Source organism: Globicephala melas, chromosome 9 (genome assembly GCF_963455315.2).
Source record: "Globicephala melas chromosome 9, mGloMel1.2, whole genome shotgun sequence".
NCBI classification, from domain to species: Eukaryota; Metazoa; Chordata; class Mammalia; order Artiodactyla; family Delphinidae; genus Globicephala; species Globicephala melas.
Window position 1 is genome coordinate 18,661,317 of NC_083322.1, and position 16,131 is coordinate 18,677,447.

The 16,131-nt window shown below is 40.4% G+C and overlaps 1 protein-coding gene and 1 non-coding gene across 3 annotated transcripts in view; both read right to left on the reverse strand.

Annotated features, from left to right (window-relative positions):
• Positions 1-16,131, reverse strand: part of EXOC4 (exocyst complex component 4) — an 807,055-nt gene that overhangs the window by 72,121 nt on the left and 718,803 nt on the right. The gene's annotated exons all lie outside the window — the stretch shown is intronic.
• Positions 3,686-3,792, reverse strand: LOC115851967 (U6 spliceosomal RNA). Its single transcript, XR_004038982.1, has one exon. It is a non-coding gene; the product is annotated as a U6 spliceosomal RNA (small nuclear RNA).

Sequence of the window (16,131 nt, forward strand, 5' to 3'; positions counted from 1 at the left end):
TGACAGGAAAACAGAACAAAGTACAGACTGTTGCCACTAACATTTTCTGGATTTTAATCCCCCGAAAGTCTTCACTACCACCTGTCAATCCTTCACTAGTACTTGGCTAGTTCCTTTCTCTTTCTCAGCAACTTTCCCAAATTCATGCTGTGCTCCCCAGGCACTTTGTCCTTCCCACTCTCTTAACTCCTCTCTTGAGCACTTCAGATTCTTTTTTTTTTTTTTAAAAAAAATATTGTATTTATTTATTTATTTTTGGCTGCATTGGGTCTTTGTTGCTGTGCACGGGCTTTCTCTAGTTGCAGCGAGCGGGGGCTACTCTTGGTTGCGGTGCACAGGCTTCTCATTGTGGTGGCTTCTCTTGTAGCACGGGCTCTAGGCACGCGGGCTTCAGTAGTTGTGGCTCGTGGGCTCAGTAGTTGTGGCTCACGGGCTCTAGAGCGTGTGCTTCAGTAGTTGTGGCACATGGGCTTAATTGCTCCATGGCATGTGGGATCCTCCCGGACCAGGGCTTGATTCCGTGTCCAGTGCATCGGCAGGCAGATTCTTAACCACTGCGCCACCAAGGAAGTCCCTCAGATTCTTACTAAGACTTCAAAAGGACTGTCAGCATTTGCTTTCTCCATAGTCTTGCCTTCCATTAGTTCTTCCATAATCTGATTTCTGCTTTCACCTGTTTATTAAATAATTATTCTGATAATAGTCACCAATGGTATCCTAACTGCCAAATCCATTGGGCACTTTTCAATCCTACCCTCAGAAAGGCTCTCTGCTACATTCCACAGGACTGCCCATTTCCTTCTTGAAATTCTGCTTTCTTTTGGCTTGTACGGCACCAAAGTTCTCTGGGTGTCCTTTCACCTCCCTGCCGTTGTTTTAATAATTTCCTTCACTGGATACTCTTCCTTTAGCGCACCCATAAATGCTGGGGTTCCCGGGGATTTTTTTTTTCTATTGGTCTCCCTTGCTTGTCATTCTATATGCTCTCTCTGAGTGAGCTCATCAATTTTCATGGTTTTTCCTATTATCTTGGAATTGTTGACTCCTAAACTACATTCGATCAACTGTCTGCAAGCTATCTTTACTGTACATCCTGCAGGCCTCTCAAATGCAATGTGTTCAAAACTAAAGTCTATCTTTAGCATCTGCTCTTTATCCTGAATTCTCTTTCTATTGGAAATCTCAGCTGCAAATACTGAGAGTAATCTCCTCTCTCACTCCCCTCAGCAAGGAATAATTTCTGCCAACTTTATTTCCTAAATGTTTTCTTAATATATTTTGTCGTTTCTGTATCTGCTCACTTTCTTGGTGGAACCCTCATCTCTTCCATGGACTACTGCAATAGTCTCCTAACTGATGTCTTTGCCTCAGTGCCTGGCCCCTACCTTACTTCAATCTTCCATATTTAGCTAATTAAATATAAGTTAAACAGTTATTTATCTAAGACACAAAATTTGACTATGTCAATTACTTGTAAAAACAGTATCAATGTTTCCCATTGCTTATATCATGAACCTCCTTAGCAAGGCTTTCCATGATTTTGGGTTTCTGCCCAACCCAGTTTTTCTCCATCTTTCATCATTTTCTCCTTCCTCTCCAACTTCCCTCTTCCGCAACTCTGGGCCCTTTGACCTGCCACCCTTTTAAAGCAAATTCCCTAAACATATTATGGTGTTTTAGGATTCTATACCTTTGATGGCTCTTATTCCTCTTTCTGAACTATTCATGCTTTCTGCTCAGAAAGTCTTTCCCGATTCTCCAGGCAGGGTCACTTGTTCCTCTGGTTGTGTTTTTCACACAGTTCTATTAGTTATCATATTCCATTGATATTATCTGTTTATCAGTATGTATCCCTACCAGATCATTAACTCCTTCAAGTAAGGGATTTTATACAGACACACACACACACACACACACACACACACAAATACACAAATACACACACATATACATACACACACACACACACACACGCACCCACATTTTCAGGGCCAGCAGAATAACAGGAGGCATTACAGGAGCTTGATCAAGGCCTTTTTAAACAGAACAAATGATTTAATTGACCGATGTAACATGACAAATAATTCATATAATAACAGATTGATAAAGATCAGGCAGGAGAAGGAACGACTCGCCATTTACAACTATAACTTTCACTTTAGTTTCTTGAGTATATCCTAGGGACAGAGTAGGATAGGGAAGTAATTTATTACAGCTGGTTTCCTGGGCTGTCTAGGAATCTTGCAGAAGTACAATTTAAGACAATTCTGGCCAATCCCTACAGCCTAAGTACTGTTTCTATAAATTGTATTGCCTTTAGAAGTCACCTTGATTTCATGAGTCCACCTTCCTGAAGCCAAGACTTGGGGGTCTCTCTCTTCTATTGAAATAAAATCCCTGGCATATCGAATACTCAGCATCTCTCAAGGAAAGCCATATACTAACTGTCACGGAGAAGCAATCAGCCTAGGCCATTAGGATGTCTCAAGTGGTTCCACATCCTAATATTAACCAGACTGAAATCTGTTTAGGTCTTAAAATTAGTCAAAATTGAACACATTCAGACCCAGAAGAGCATCTGTTTTCAAGGATGCAGCTGCTACACTTTCAATGGCAACTTACTGTGACTTCTTTAATTGATTCATAGGAGGATGTCCTTGTGCATCTGCAATATTATCTAAAATTGTTGCAATATTAGCTTACACTAGTATCAGCTGTCATGAAAGTGATAAATTGAAAAGGGGAAGATGGTCATAGAAGGAAAAGTAAGGTTAACTCTGTGAATTCAAACTTTTTAGAAGATGGGAAAAGACAATGAAGAATGATCTCATGAGATTTTCTCACTGGAAAACAGTTTAGAAGATCAAATTTTGGTATAATCGTTATTTCTGACTCCTCTTCCTGTTTGTACAGATACCACATAAGATCTCTGCTTGAACCTGGGATAAAATTATTTAGTTTTCAATCTTCAGTTTTCCTATTTAGAAAATGGTGGCAATAGGACCTTCCTAACTCCTAGAACAATGTATTATTAGATTTTGGAAATAATTTTGAGATCCTTTGATGCTGTAATCTGGCACACATTATAAAAAAATAAAATTAAGGATGCCAATTAGCCTGTGACACTAAGAACTCCTGGGGCTTACAGAGTCAATGGGGGCTGTGACAGGAGACCCCCATCTAACCTCTTTTTTCTCCTTAAATACCTATGGGATATGCTACTATCGAGCCCAACACTAGGATAGGATTTAAAAGTGTCCTACACTATAATACCACAGATCCAAGTTGGAACTCTAATGCCAGCTAGCTCTATCCTCAGCCTTCTTAACTTCTCTGCACCACTATCCCTACTTTTTTTTTTTTTTTTTTTGCGGTACGCGGGCCTCTCACTGCTGTGGCCTCTCCCGTTGCGGAGCACAGCCTCCGAACGTGGAGGCTCAGCGGCCCTGGCTCACAGGCCCAGCCGCTCCGCGGCACGTGGGATCTTCCCGGACTGGGGCACGAACCCGTGCCCCCTGCATCGGCAGGCGGACTCTCAACCACTGCGCCACCAGGGAAGCCCACTATCCCTACTTTTTATTCATTCCCTTAAATTATTTGCAGCATATGTATGCTAACCTTCCTCCACCCCAGTGCTTTGTACACATTAGGCACTTATAAGTATTCTTCTTTTTTTCTTTTGCTTAAAAATATGGAACGCTTCATGAATTTGCGCATCATCTTTGCACAGGGGCCATGCTAGTCTTCTCTGTATCGTTCCAATTTTAGTATATGTGCTGTCGAAGCGAGCACTATAAGTATTCTTTTTTTTTTTTTTTAACTATAAGTATTCTTAAATTATTTATCTATGAAACCTACTGGCTTCCAGTATGGATAGGTGATTTTCACATGCTAAAGAATCTACTGTCTTATTAGCATCTAATTTGAATTTTCCTATGATAGAGACGTTCTTCCTCCTTCACTAAGCCAATTACTCCAAGCTAAAATTTCATGGTGACTCTTCCGATCACTCTTTCTCTTTCCTGAAACACATTTTTAACACCTAGCTACTCTTTGCCAACAGCCCTAGCGTTAGCCCCTATTATCAAGTCATATAGTCACTCTTTCCCACTCTCCTAACAATTTAGAACCTAGTTTTAAGTTCTTTTCTACGTAAGTATGGGCCTTATCTAAGAACCATGTTTGGTAGGTTCTCTCCATTTTGCTTCCTATGTCAGAAGCAATGGTTCTTCTGCCCCCAAACAGTAACTACCTGTTTTCAGTCCCGATTACTTTAGAAATTTTGGGTTTAAACTAGCAAAGTCAATTGATTTTGAAAACCAAAATGCTGACTCAAATTGCTCCCTGACCTATAAAATTATGATGGTAAAGTATGGGGACATATTATGCATTATTCAGATTAGAACCTGTATGTGCATGCATACACATGTGTATATGCCTGTCCCACTCACTGCCCAGCCCAATGTCCCAGATGTTCAATAACATTTATTTGGGAATGTATTATTATAAGACAAAAACAAAAACAAAACAAAACCTACACCAAAAGAACCCGAAGACCAGCTTCGACAAAGAAATTGCACTTTTGCCATTTGCAGCAACATGGATGGACCTAGAGATTAGCATACTAAGTGAAGTAAGGCAGACAGAGAAAGACAAATATCATATGATATGACTTATATGTGGGATCTAAAAAAATTATACAAATGAAGTTATTTACAAAACAGAAATAGACTCACAGACACTTAAAACAAACTTATGGTTACCAAAGGGGAAAGGGGGGAGGGATAAATTAGGAGTTTGGGATTAACAGATACACACTATTATATATAAAATAGGTAAACAACAAGGTCCTACTGTATAGCACAGGGAACTATAGTCAATATCTTGTAATAACCTATAATGGAAAAGAATCTGAGAAAGAATATATATATATATATATGAATCACTTTGCTGTACACCAGAAACTAACACAACATTGTAAATCAACTATATTTCAATTAAAAAAAATAACTTGCACTTAATTTTGTGGATGATGCTAAGAGTAATTTTCATCTCTGTGAAACCATACTCTTTTCTATTGTTTCCCAAAGGAGTAAAATGTATTCTTCCACTTTTTAGTCACCTCTAGAACACATTTCTTAACAACCCCAAGCCTCGTTTTCCTCATCTCTACAACTCGGAGCCTTGTTGTGAGGACCAAAATGGGGAATGTGGTCCCTAACACAGCACCTGCCACAAAGCTAGGGACCGTCCCCTGAACTCTAGTAACTCTCTGCCCCCCTCTTCTGGCCTCACCACTTTCACCTTGCACTGTATTTTCCCTGGTAGATTGTGAGACCCAGGACAACAAAGGCAATAACTTATTCTTCCTGGTATCTCTCATAGTCTATAGCTCTTCTTTACACTCAGCAGTAATGCCTATGGAATTAAATCTTCAAGTTAAGAACAAACCAAAGAATTTCATAATTTTTTTCCCATTATATCTTCACAATGCTGTTAACCTATGTTTTCCAAATAGTTTAGTAGCCTGTGACATTATTCTATTTCAGGGTAAGAAACTGAAGCTCCAGAAAGCCTAAGAGTGTTTGAAACTGCAGAATTATGCCAAATGCTGACCTATACAGGGAAAGCAAGGGAGATTTGTGTAAGGCCCATTGTGAAGAACAAATCAAAAGTAAGAACCAAGGTAAAAAAGGATAGCTGTTTCCTTAGGCTACCAAGGAGAGAGGCCAATTCTGAGCCAACAGTTTATCCTACACACCGCAGAGTTCCATAGTGGGAAAATCACATCCAGTTCCTCACGAAACAGTGCTTGATGGTCACAAGCTTGAGCAGGCCCTGGACCTCCATGACATTTAGCATTAGACTCCTATCTCCATGCAGTGCAAACGGCACACACACATGGTTTTTACACCTTGGGAATGATAGAACAGACCTCAGTCTCTTTCAGTCCTGGGGGGAAACATTAAGATTGATTTTTCTTTTATTCCAAATAATCCTCCCTGAGGCTTAGTAAAAACCTAATCGTCTACTGAAAAGGTGTGCGGTACGGCCAGTTCAGGTCCTGCCAGACGTGAAAGAGAAATGGGGGGAAACGTTAATGAATAGCTCCTGTCCTTCTGTTGAAAGACACTATTGTAGAGCTATCTTAGATTTCCATGGACTCTGTAAGCCTTTTGTATTCCTGTAAAACCCTGCATCTAGGAGCTTCCCTGGTGGCGCAATGGTTGAGAGTTCGCCTGCCGATGTAGGGGACGCGGGTTTGTGCCCCGGTCCGGGAAGATCCCACGTGCCGCGGAGCGGCTAGGCCCGTGAGCCATGGCCACTGAGCCTGCGCGTCCAGAGCCTGTGCTCCACAACGGGAGAGGCCACAACAGTGAGAGGCAAAAACAACCCTGCATCTAAGAGCATCTTAAAATGTTAATAAAGACTTAACCAGATATTTTGGTGAAAAAACGACACAGATTTAAGTTTTAACAGAATTTTAGAGGCAAAAATATTATACAGCGAAGCGATAACATTTATGCGTGTGTTCAAACAGGATCCTTCCAGCTCTGCATTTGTAAAATTTCCAAAGAGCCTAAGGGGATGGCTTATTCACTGGGTAAATTAGAAACATTAGGTCCATTTACAAATGGTAAAACTGAACCAAACGGAAAGAAAGCATGTAACCCAATATGACAGCAAAAAAGTGCCACAAATAAAGATAGAACTAAAGGAGTTAAAATGAAAATCCTATATGTCATCCCTCTTTATTTTAATTTTTTCTTTGCCTTTTTTCACGAGTTTCCTGCTCAGGCAGCTGCATCATTCATAAGTTTGGGCCAAGTTGAGAAATAAACATCACCTTTTTGACTGACAGCAAGTACAACCTCACTTTTATCTTTGTAGCCCCAGCATAGAAAGCAGTTTCTGCAACCTGCAGTCAAGTATCAAGTTCAATGAACAAGATGGTACCCTTTGGAGACAGACCTGAGTTCAAATTCTGACTTTCTCATATACCATTTGGGTGAACTTCTCATCGCAGATTCTCCACTTGTAAAAGGAGAATCCTCATACCTACCTCACGGGATTCTGAATATTAAATGAGAAAAGGTATAAACAGTTAGAATAGCGTCGGCACACAAGGGCTTAATATAAGGCAATTACTGTTACTACTACTATTACATATTCAGTAACGATGTGTTGAATGAAAAAAATGACAAAGTGACAAAAACCCAGTATTCTTCTCCTTTATCTATATAGCTTCAGGTAAAGGAAGGATTATACTAGCTTTATGCATTTAATGGGAAAACCTGATGAGAAAAATAGGTAGAATTCTAGAAGCATTGGTCACTCTGATCCTATTGCTATGCGGACGACACACAGACAACTGACTTAACTGCAAGACAGAGTTGACCCGGCCACCAAGCACACAGACCATCACCGAGACTAGCTGTGTAGTTGGTGACAGCTCGCTTTGAAGCAGGCTGGAAGTAAGAAATATGGAGAGAATTAACTTGCTAACACACAGGGCAGGGTTTGCAGATGTAAATTTTGCTAAGAGAATTTCTACTCAGTGAGGACAAGCGTGGCCACTTCTCCAGGATGCAGTAAAGATAACAGTTAAGCAGCTCCCCTTTCATTTCTGCTGGGTCAGATACTCCCTGTGCGGGCTAAGCTGATGAATGGGTGCCACACACCTATTGACTAATGCCTTGTGAAGGTTCATAATATACAGCCATATTTCTGTCTTTATACATTAGTAACACATGAATACTGTTCACACATCCATTCTGGTCTTGCCATATAATCCCTAGGATAATTAACAGTTCACAGAGATGCTTCCAGAACCAACTTTCTAAAAACCAAAATTAATAATCTGTTTTTTATGCCAGTTAAGGGTAAGCTACATAGAGAAGCAATCATTTATCTATCAGGTGATTATATAATTTCAGGATATTGCCTGAAAATCTAAATAATTTTATTTCCTGAAGTAAAAGAGTATGGTTCTCATATTAATTATGAACCTGATTTTTCTACCTACCACAACATTTCTTTGGGGTTAACTACCGATGTTTAGGCTCAGAAAGTAGTGGTTAAATTCTGACTCAACCACTTGACTCGGATCAACTGAATAACCTTGGGCAAATTGTGAAAACTTTGAATTGGAGCAGTTACTGTTTCAGCCTCCAAAGGTCTGTGTAAGGATTCAACGATATAGAACACATAAAGCTTTCAGAACAATGTTTAGTACATAGTAAGGGCTCAGTAAATCTACGCTATTATTGTTGGATCTCCTAGTGGGAACTCTGGAAGAGTGAAACTCCTAGACTCATCTCCTTACTCATCAAAACACCTTGCAAAAAACCAGACAGCTGTGGGCTTAGTTGTTCCTGTGGCTAACGCACAGAAAGGAAATCACATGTTGAGATATTAAGACATTCAAACTGTATAAACTCATGACATTTTGACCTTTAAATAAGGAACTGCAAAGGTCTGAGAACACTACAGAATTCTCTCAATGTTCAAATCAGTGGAGACATGCAGGAGGAAAAAAAGGCTTCAGGGTGGCAGGCTTAAATTTGCTCTTTTCATCCACAAAAAGGGGAGAATGATTTTCTTCAGGGCTGCAAATCCAGTAAAAGAGGGCATTTCAGGCAGGCATGAGGAGGTGGCCGTTTGGTGGGAAAGCAAGGAATGACACTCAAAAGCAGCTTGGGAGGAGATCAAGTTGTCTTCCTCACCTTATTGTGAGGGAGGAATGACAAGGATCTCTCTTTTCCAGAAAAGGATGTCCCCAGTACTTGATTCTTTAGCAAAGTGAACTGGGGTGTTATCTTAGGAGTTCAAAAGGATATTCAAAAAAGCTTTGAAATTGTGTTTTTGAGAGATCAGGTCTTCCTTACTCACATAGGGCTGGAAAGGTCATATTTATATTTATATTTTGAATTAGAATTTATTTCATGGTCAGTTTATTTTCCCTCCTGCCAAAGGCACTATGAGGAGAGAGAAGATATACACACGAGTACGTGTCCATGTGGTAGAGGTAAGGGAGTAATGATGATGAATCCGTACAGACTCTGAAATTTTGACCTGAAATGATAGAAATTGCGATTTCACTTGAAGAGACTGAAATTGCGTTACAAATTATTTCAATATGCACATAAAGACACTGACAAGTCAGGTCTTCTATTAAGGCTAAAACAGTTGAATCAGGCTTATTTTGGAAAGATGGTTTCTATATTTACCACCATAGGAGACTTGTTATTTTATTTGCTTTCTTGGGACTATGTTCCTTTTGATATCACCCTAGATTAAATTTACTACAGAAAGTGAGATGGGCAAATAGTCTGTGCCCTTGTCTGCTGTCATCTTGGCATCATCCCCAGCCCCTTTCCTGGAAGCACATTTTCCAACTTCTTGCCAGTAGGGTTTGGAGTTTAGATTCTGCCAGTGAGAGGCACTCCCGAAAGATGTGGAAGGCGAAAAGAAGGGGAGGGCATCATTCTCCTCTTGCAGCGGGAGAAAGATGCTCAAGCAGATGGCAAATAAGAGGCTTGCGGCAGCTTCCAGGAGAGCTCCTGCAACAGCTGCTTCCTGACTGCAGGCAGGTGAAACCACTGGCGCAGTTCCTGTATTTCTTCATTTCCCTGCAAGCCAGCCGCTAGTTCTCCTTGCTCTTTGCTTCCTTCCAGCTATTTTCTAAGCCCTTTTAGCAATTTTTAAAACATCTAATTCCTTGTATTCAATTCCCTCTTGCTTGAAATCCCTAAAATGGCTTCTGTTTTCCTGACTGAGCCTTGATGAATAAATATAACCTTCTGCTCAGGAGATATTTCTGAGCTAAGGCAACTCAGATCTCAGAGCACATCTGGAGCAGGAAGGAGTGGGATGAAGGGTCACCAAGAATCCCTGGGCCACCCTTCGATGGCATGTCGTAACCCCTGAGGCAAGGATTTTCAGGATGTGCTCCATAGCGTTCCTAATCTCCCAATCTCCATTCTCTTGGTTTTGCCCTCCTCCGCCTTCGGAGAAGCTCCTCTTTCATTCGTTACCCATTAAGATTTGGCAGGACAAGTCTGCTGCTAAAAGAGCTGTTTGCAAACCACTGCCCTTGAAGAGGAAGGATCTGGTCACAAGCAAACAACGTCCCACTGTACTGCAACCTCCGAGTGCCAGCCAAACCTTTAAATTATGGGACAACTCTTATAGAATGGGGATGAGTGGCAGGAAGAGCTATATAAGTAATAAAAATAATATTTACCTGGAAACGAACGACTTGCTTTCTCTTTATCATTTTAGTTACACGAACTGTAGGATAATTTTTTTGGTACTTACTGAGTACTGAACAAATTATAAATTGCTCTCATTCTGACTAATGCACGCCAAGATTCCCTTGCAAAGTAGATTCAATCTTCCCTTCAGGAAATGTTTCACAGAACCATCCTGCTGTCTAATTTTTCAGAAAACCGTGCCGTGGGGTTTTCTGCAGTTTTCTAAAGAAATCACAGATTAAAGGTATAGGCTCAACAAAGTAGACTTCTTTATTTTCTTTTATTTATTTATTTTTGGCTGTGTTGGGTCTTCATTGCTGCACGCGGGCTTTCTCTAGTTGCAGAGAGCAAGGAGGCAACCCCTCGATGTGGTGCACAGGCTTCTCATTGCGATGGCTTCTCTTGTTGCAGAGCACGGGCCCTAAGCGCCCGGGCTTCAGTAGTTGTGGCACACAGGCTTAGCTGCTCCACGGCATGTGGGATCTTCCCAGACCAGGGATCGAACCCATGTCCCCTGCATTGGTAGGCAGATTCTCAATCACTGCGCCACCAGGGAAGTCCCTAGACTTTTTAATCTTAGCGACGTCACTCAGTTTGGAGCTGCTTTCAATGACTATATAAAAGCTTCGGCCTCATACTGAGGTATCTTCTAAAATACTCCATGTCCGTGAGAACACTAAGTATGTCGCAACTTCTGGGCTCCATGGTTTGGATCACCAGCCCTTTGGCAACCAGGTTAAAGGCCTGAAGTTTAGAAGGAACCATCTAGGTATTGACCCATAAAGGCTTAGATCTCTTTGTTCTTAGGCTATTCATCAGAACACTCACTTTTAAAAAGTGAATAACATTCTTACATTTTTACATCTTCCTCTGTTGGACTGACTAATAGAATTTCATTTTCAGAGAAACAACAAGTGATTTCGGTAAATCTTGGTTTGATAAAACAAAAGAGCTAAGTTGAAAAACATGTTCATATCTATTTGGAAATTAAACATACACATTTGAGATTGTGGCTAGACTTGTCTCTGCCCACTAACTAGACAGATATATGCACAGTGACCATTCTCTCCACTATAAATGCTGTCCAGTCTCTTTTGGTGGCTCTTGGGCAGCTATGATGCCTTCCTTTGCCTCCTGTCCGTCATCACATTGTTCTAGGTGCCAACAATCATATCAGTTCTAGGGATCACTGTCAAACTTTGTCTATAGTTTCTAGAATTTCTTCAGCTTTCACTGTTTTAAGAATAGGCATTTCCACTGCAGGGGGCATGGGTTCGATCCCCGGTCAGGGAACTAAGATTCCATGTGCCATGCAGTGTGGCCAAAAAATTAAAAGAAAAGAAAAAAAAAAAAAGAATAGGCATATCTGCTGTAATCTGGTGTTCTGTCATATTTTACATGCTCCACATTTCCTCAAATTCAGCAGGTTTCCTTAAACACCCCAACATAATATATTTGAACTCCACTTTGGAAGACAGATGCCACCTGATGCTTTCCTCACAACTGTTTCTTACCACGAGTTGTCCTACCCTTTCGTTGGAAGAACAGTCCCCTTTCTAAGTAAGACAGAAACAAAAGAGAAATAGAATCGTTGTGCTTTCTGTTAATGGCCTTCACTACTTTACTAATTGGGGGCCTATACATTTCCTGTTTTCTGTGCCTAAACGTCCTCAGCATCTCTAATGAGCAGCAAGGCATTCTGGGTTTTGCCTCCCTGACTCTTTACCTAAAGGCTCCCCTTACATTTCGTGTGCCTGCTCTGCACTCATCTATGATTCTTCTATGTGAGCTCATCAGAGAGCTCTCTGGATACTGTACAGCAGTGTGGTGGTTAAAAGTACAGACTGTGGAGGCATACTGAGGAAGTTCAGATTCTGGTCCACCACTTGATAACTTAATAGCTATGTGTCCTTGAGTAAGTAATTGCACCTCTGTGCCTCAGTTTCCCGGTATGTAAAAAATGGGAATAACTACGGTATCTACTTCATGGGTTATTGTGAGGATTGAGTGTGTGTGTATGAGTGTGTGTGTGTGTGTGTGTGTGTATTTTAAAAATACACCTTGGCACAGAGTGTGTTTGATATTATTTTTTGTTGAAATTACTTAGCATTATATGGTTCAAATTTTACACTGTATAATCTCTCAGCCCTCAATCATGAACTATATTTATATTCCCTTTGATAGGTTCTAACCATCACATCTATATTTTTTTCCCAAATCTCTGAAAATGTATTTCACTTTCTTCGCTGTGTGAACTCTCATTTGGTAAAATTCTCCAAAGACTATTATAATTTTTGCTTCTTAAATTTTCTTCTTTTTGGTCAGAATTAAGTACAGAATATTTAGTCTCCATATTTTTCCCTCTTGGAAGGAAAATCATCTAAAAGACAAGTGGAGAACTTACATCTCAGCCTATTTTAGTTGAATTAGACTTCTGAAAACATCAAGCTAATTGCAACCTCCCATCACGACTATCAGCATATCGATGCCATAATTATATCAAGAGAGCACCATCCATCGTCTGTAGCTCACTGAGTGGTCTGTAGTACACTTTTATAACAATATTACTTGCTGCTTCTTTTTATGTTTCACTCTTGAACTGAATGTTATTTCTAACCTCTCCTCAGAGAGGTGGATTTTCATAAAATATTTCTCTCATGTTATCTATTAGCAAGGATGGTTGCTAAACAATTGTGATTTCTTCCATATGAGATACAGAACTCAAAATAGATGTAGAAGAATTTCTACAGGGTTTTAATTTCCTTAGGTACCACAAATGGTCCATTTTGTATTGTGCCATTATTTTACATGAAAGCACTGTACATACAGCAAACATGTTTATAAGTAATCGCAAGATCAGTAGTAGAGTCAATTCCCAATGAAACTTATACAGGATCCCACATCTTAATTTTAGTTGGTAGCGTTAACCTCTTCCTTCATTAAGCCATTCACAAGAACTTTTGTTGTGATACCAACAATACTAAGTTGAGTTACTTTAGGGGTATTCAGAAGTTTATTGCCCAGTGTGGGAATTACCTCTGAACACCTCTAGGTTATTTATCTTACAATTATCTTAACATGCTTATAATTCTACATGTTAACCCTATTTCACTCTTATCTCTCAACATGGGGCAAACACAGGGCATGAAAAAAAAAGACATTTGAATGAGTCCATTTTGCAACATCTAGCAGGTCTGCTAGGAAAATAATAATAATAATCATCATCATCATCTAATAACAATGATCATGATCACCATCTAAGACTACATTTGTGTATTACAGATCAATTACTACTAATACAATTATCTCTACGATGAGAGAAATTTCTGTGAATCAATTGAGTATATATCCTAAGGAGAATTTTATACAATAAAGTTCTAGTTCAACTAAATCATCTGGATATTCTTCTTTAGTTGCTTGTATGTAGATGTAAGCTGTACTACACATCCATGATGTGCAGGGAGAGTTTCATTTTAACGAGCGTCATTTTAACTTCTGGCCCTGTTTGGCAGAGCTAATTCCATATCCTGGCACAAAGCTTAGCACAGCCATAGTCCACCCAGTTGTATAGCCAAGGAACCTGGAAAGGCCTTGGATGCCTCCTTCTCCTGCACTTCCTATATCTAACTAGGAAAGCCTGCTGATCATTCTTCTGTAATCTCTAAATCCAACCTCCCTGTCTCCATCGTGGTTCAGGTTTTCACCATCACCCGGCTTTTTTTTTTTAATCTAGTATTTTTTCTTTAAATTTATTTATTTATTTTTGGCTGCTTTGGGCCTTCGCTGCTGTGCGCGGGCTTTCTCTAGCTGCGGCAAGCAGGGGCCACTCTTCGCTGTGGTGTGCAGGCCTCTCATTGTGGCTGCCTCTCCCGCTGCAGAGCATGGGCTCTAGGCACGCGGGCTTCAGCAGTTGTGGCAGGCGGGCTCAGTGGATATGGTTCACAGGCTCTAGAGCGCAGGCTGGGTAGTCGTGGCACCCAGGCTTAGTTGCTCCACGGCATGTGGGATCTTCCCAGACCAGGGCTCGAACCCATGTCCCCTGCACTGGCGGGCAGATTCCTAACCATTGCACCACCAGGGAAGTCCTATCACCCATACTAATGTAGCAGGTTTCTAACTAATCTCTTTGCCTCAAGAATTATTCCTCTGTAGTCTTGCTGAAGAAATCACTCCAAAACCCCATCTGACCATCTCTCTACATCTAAAATCTTTCAATATCTTGGGATTTACCTGGTGGTCCAGGGGCTAAGACTCTGCACTCCCAGTACAGGGGGCCCGGGTTTGATACCTGGTCAGGGAACTAGATCCCACGTGCCGTAACTAAGAGTTCACATGCGGCAACTAAAAGATCCCGCATGCTACAACGAAGATCCCGCACGCAGCAGCTAAGACCCTGTGCAGTCAAATAAATAAATAAATATTAAAAAAAAATAAATATTAAAAAATAAATAAAATAAAATCTTTCAATATCTTGACATCGTCTTCCAAATAAAATCCCAGCTGACCTTTGCCCCATCTCTAGTTTCATGGTTGTTGCTCCCCTACTGTGAACCTCATGTTCCAGCCCTCTGGAATATTTGAATTACCCTGAACTCACCATATTTTTTTCACATCATAGCCTTTTCTCCTCCCCTCCCCCTCCCTTCTTGGTTTCTCCTCCATAAAATGCCCTTCTGTCTGGTGAATTACTATTTAATCATTTAAGATCCAGATGAGCTGCCACCTTCTCCAGAAAGCCTTCTCTGATATTTATATTCTCCTTTAAAATGTGCACTTTATATATTCCCATAGTATGTTGCCGAATCACAACATGGTGTAATAACTTTCATGCCTGTCTTTTCCATGACTTATAAATCCCCTGCAGGCAGAGGTTGGGTCTTGTTTATTCATGTCCCCAGGACCCAGCACATAGCTGGTACTGTGTTATTTGTTAAAACAAGTTGATCCATAAATATTTACTGAATGAATGAGTATCTTCCCTGATGGCTCCATGAGATAGGACTTCACTGATCCAGTAAATTAAACTAGATAAACTTATCCAATAGAAATTAACTATTGGATAAATTCAATAGAACACATGATTTATGAATCCTTGTCTATAGCTGTAACCATTATGACTCTCGAGCTAACTGACCATGTGCCTTTTTGTCTCCTCAGTAGGGGACGCCTACTGGAGAAGATGGATGTAGGGTGCCGCAGCTGGCAAGACCAGGGAACACGACAGAACAGTCAGAGGTCAAAGGCAAAATCAGAGGAAAGCCAAATTCACTTTTGTAAGGAATACACTTCCAGCCCTTCCTTATTCTCTGCAATTCAAAAAACCCATAACACACAGAATCACAAGAAGTTCCCTAATACAGAGAGTGAAAATCTGTAAATTTTTGCATTTGCAGTGTTCATCTAAGACTTGCTTTATTTAAACATAAAGACACATGAATAATACTCCCTCTGCACATCCTACCACAGTATGCTTTCAAACATGCTTTGATGGGTAGAAGACCTAAATAGACATTTCTCCAAAGAGATATACAGGTTGCCAACAAACACATGAAAGGATGCTCAACATCACTAACATTAGAGAAATGCAAATCAAAACTACAATGAGGTATATCACCTCACACCAGACAGAATCGTCATCATCAAAAAATCTATAAACAATAAATGCTGGAGAGGGTGTGGAGAAAAGGGAACACTCTTGCACTGTTGGTGGGAATGTAAATTGACACAACCACTATGGAAAACAGTATGCAGTTTCCCTCAAAAACTAAAAATAGAACTACCATACGACCCAGCAATCCCACTACTGGACATATACCCTGAGAAAACCATAATTCCAAGAGAGTCATGTACCACAATGTTCATTGCAGCACTATTT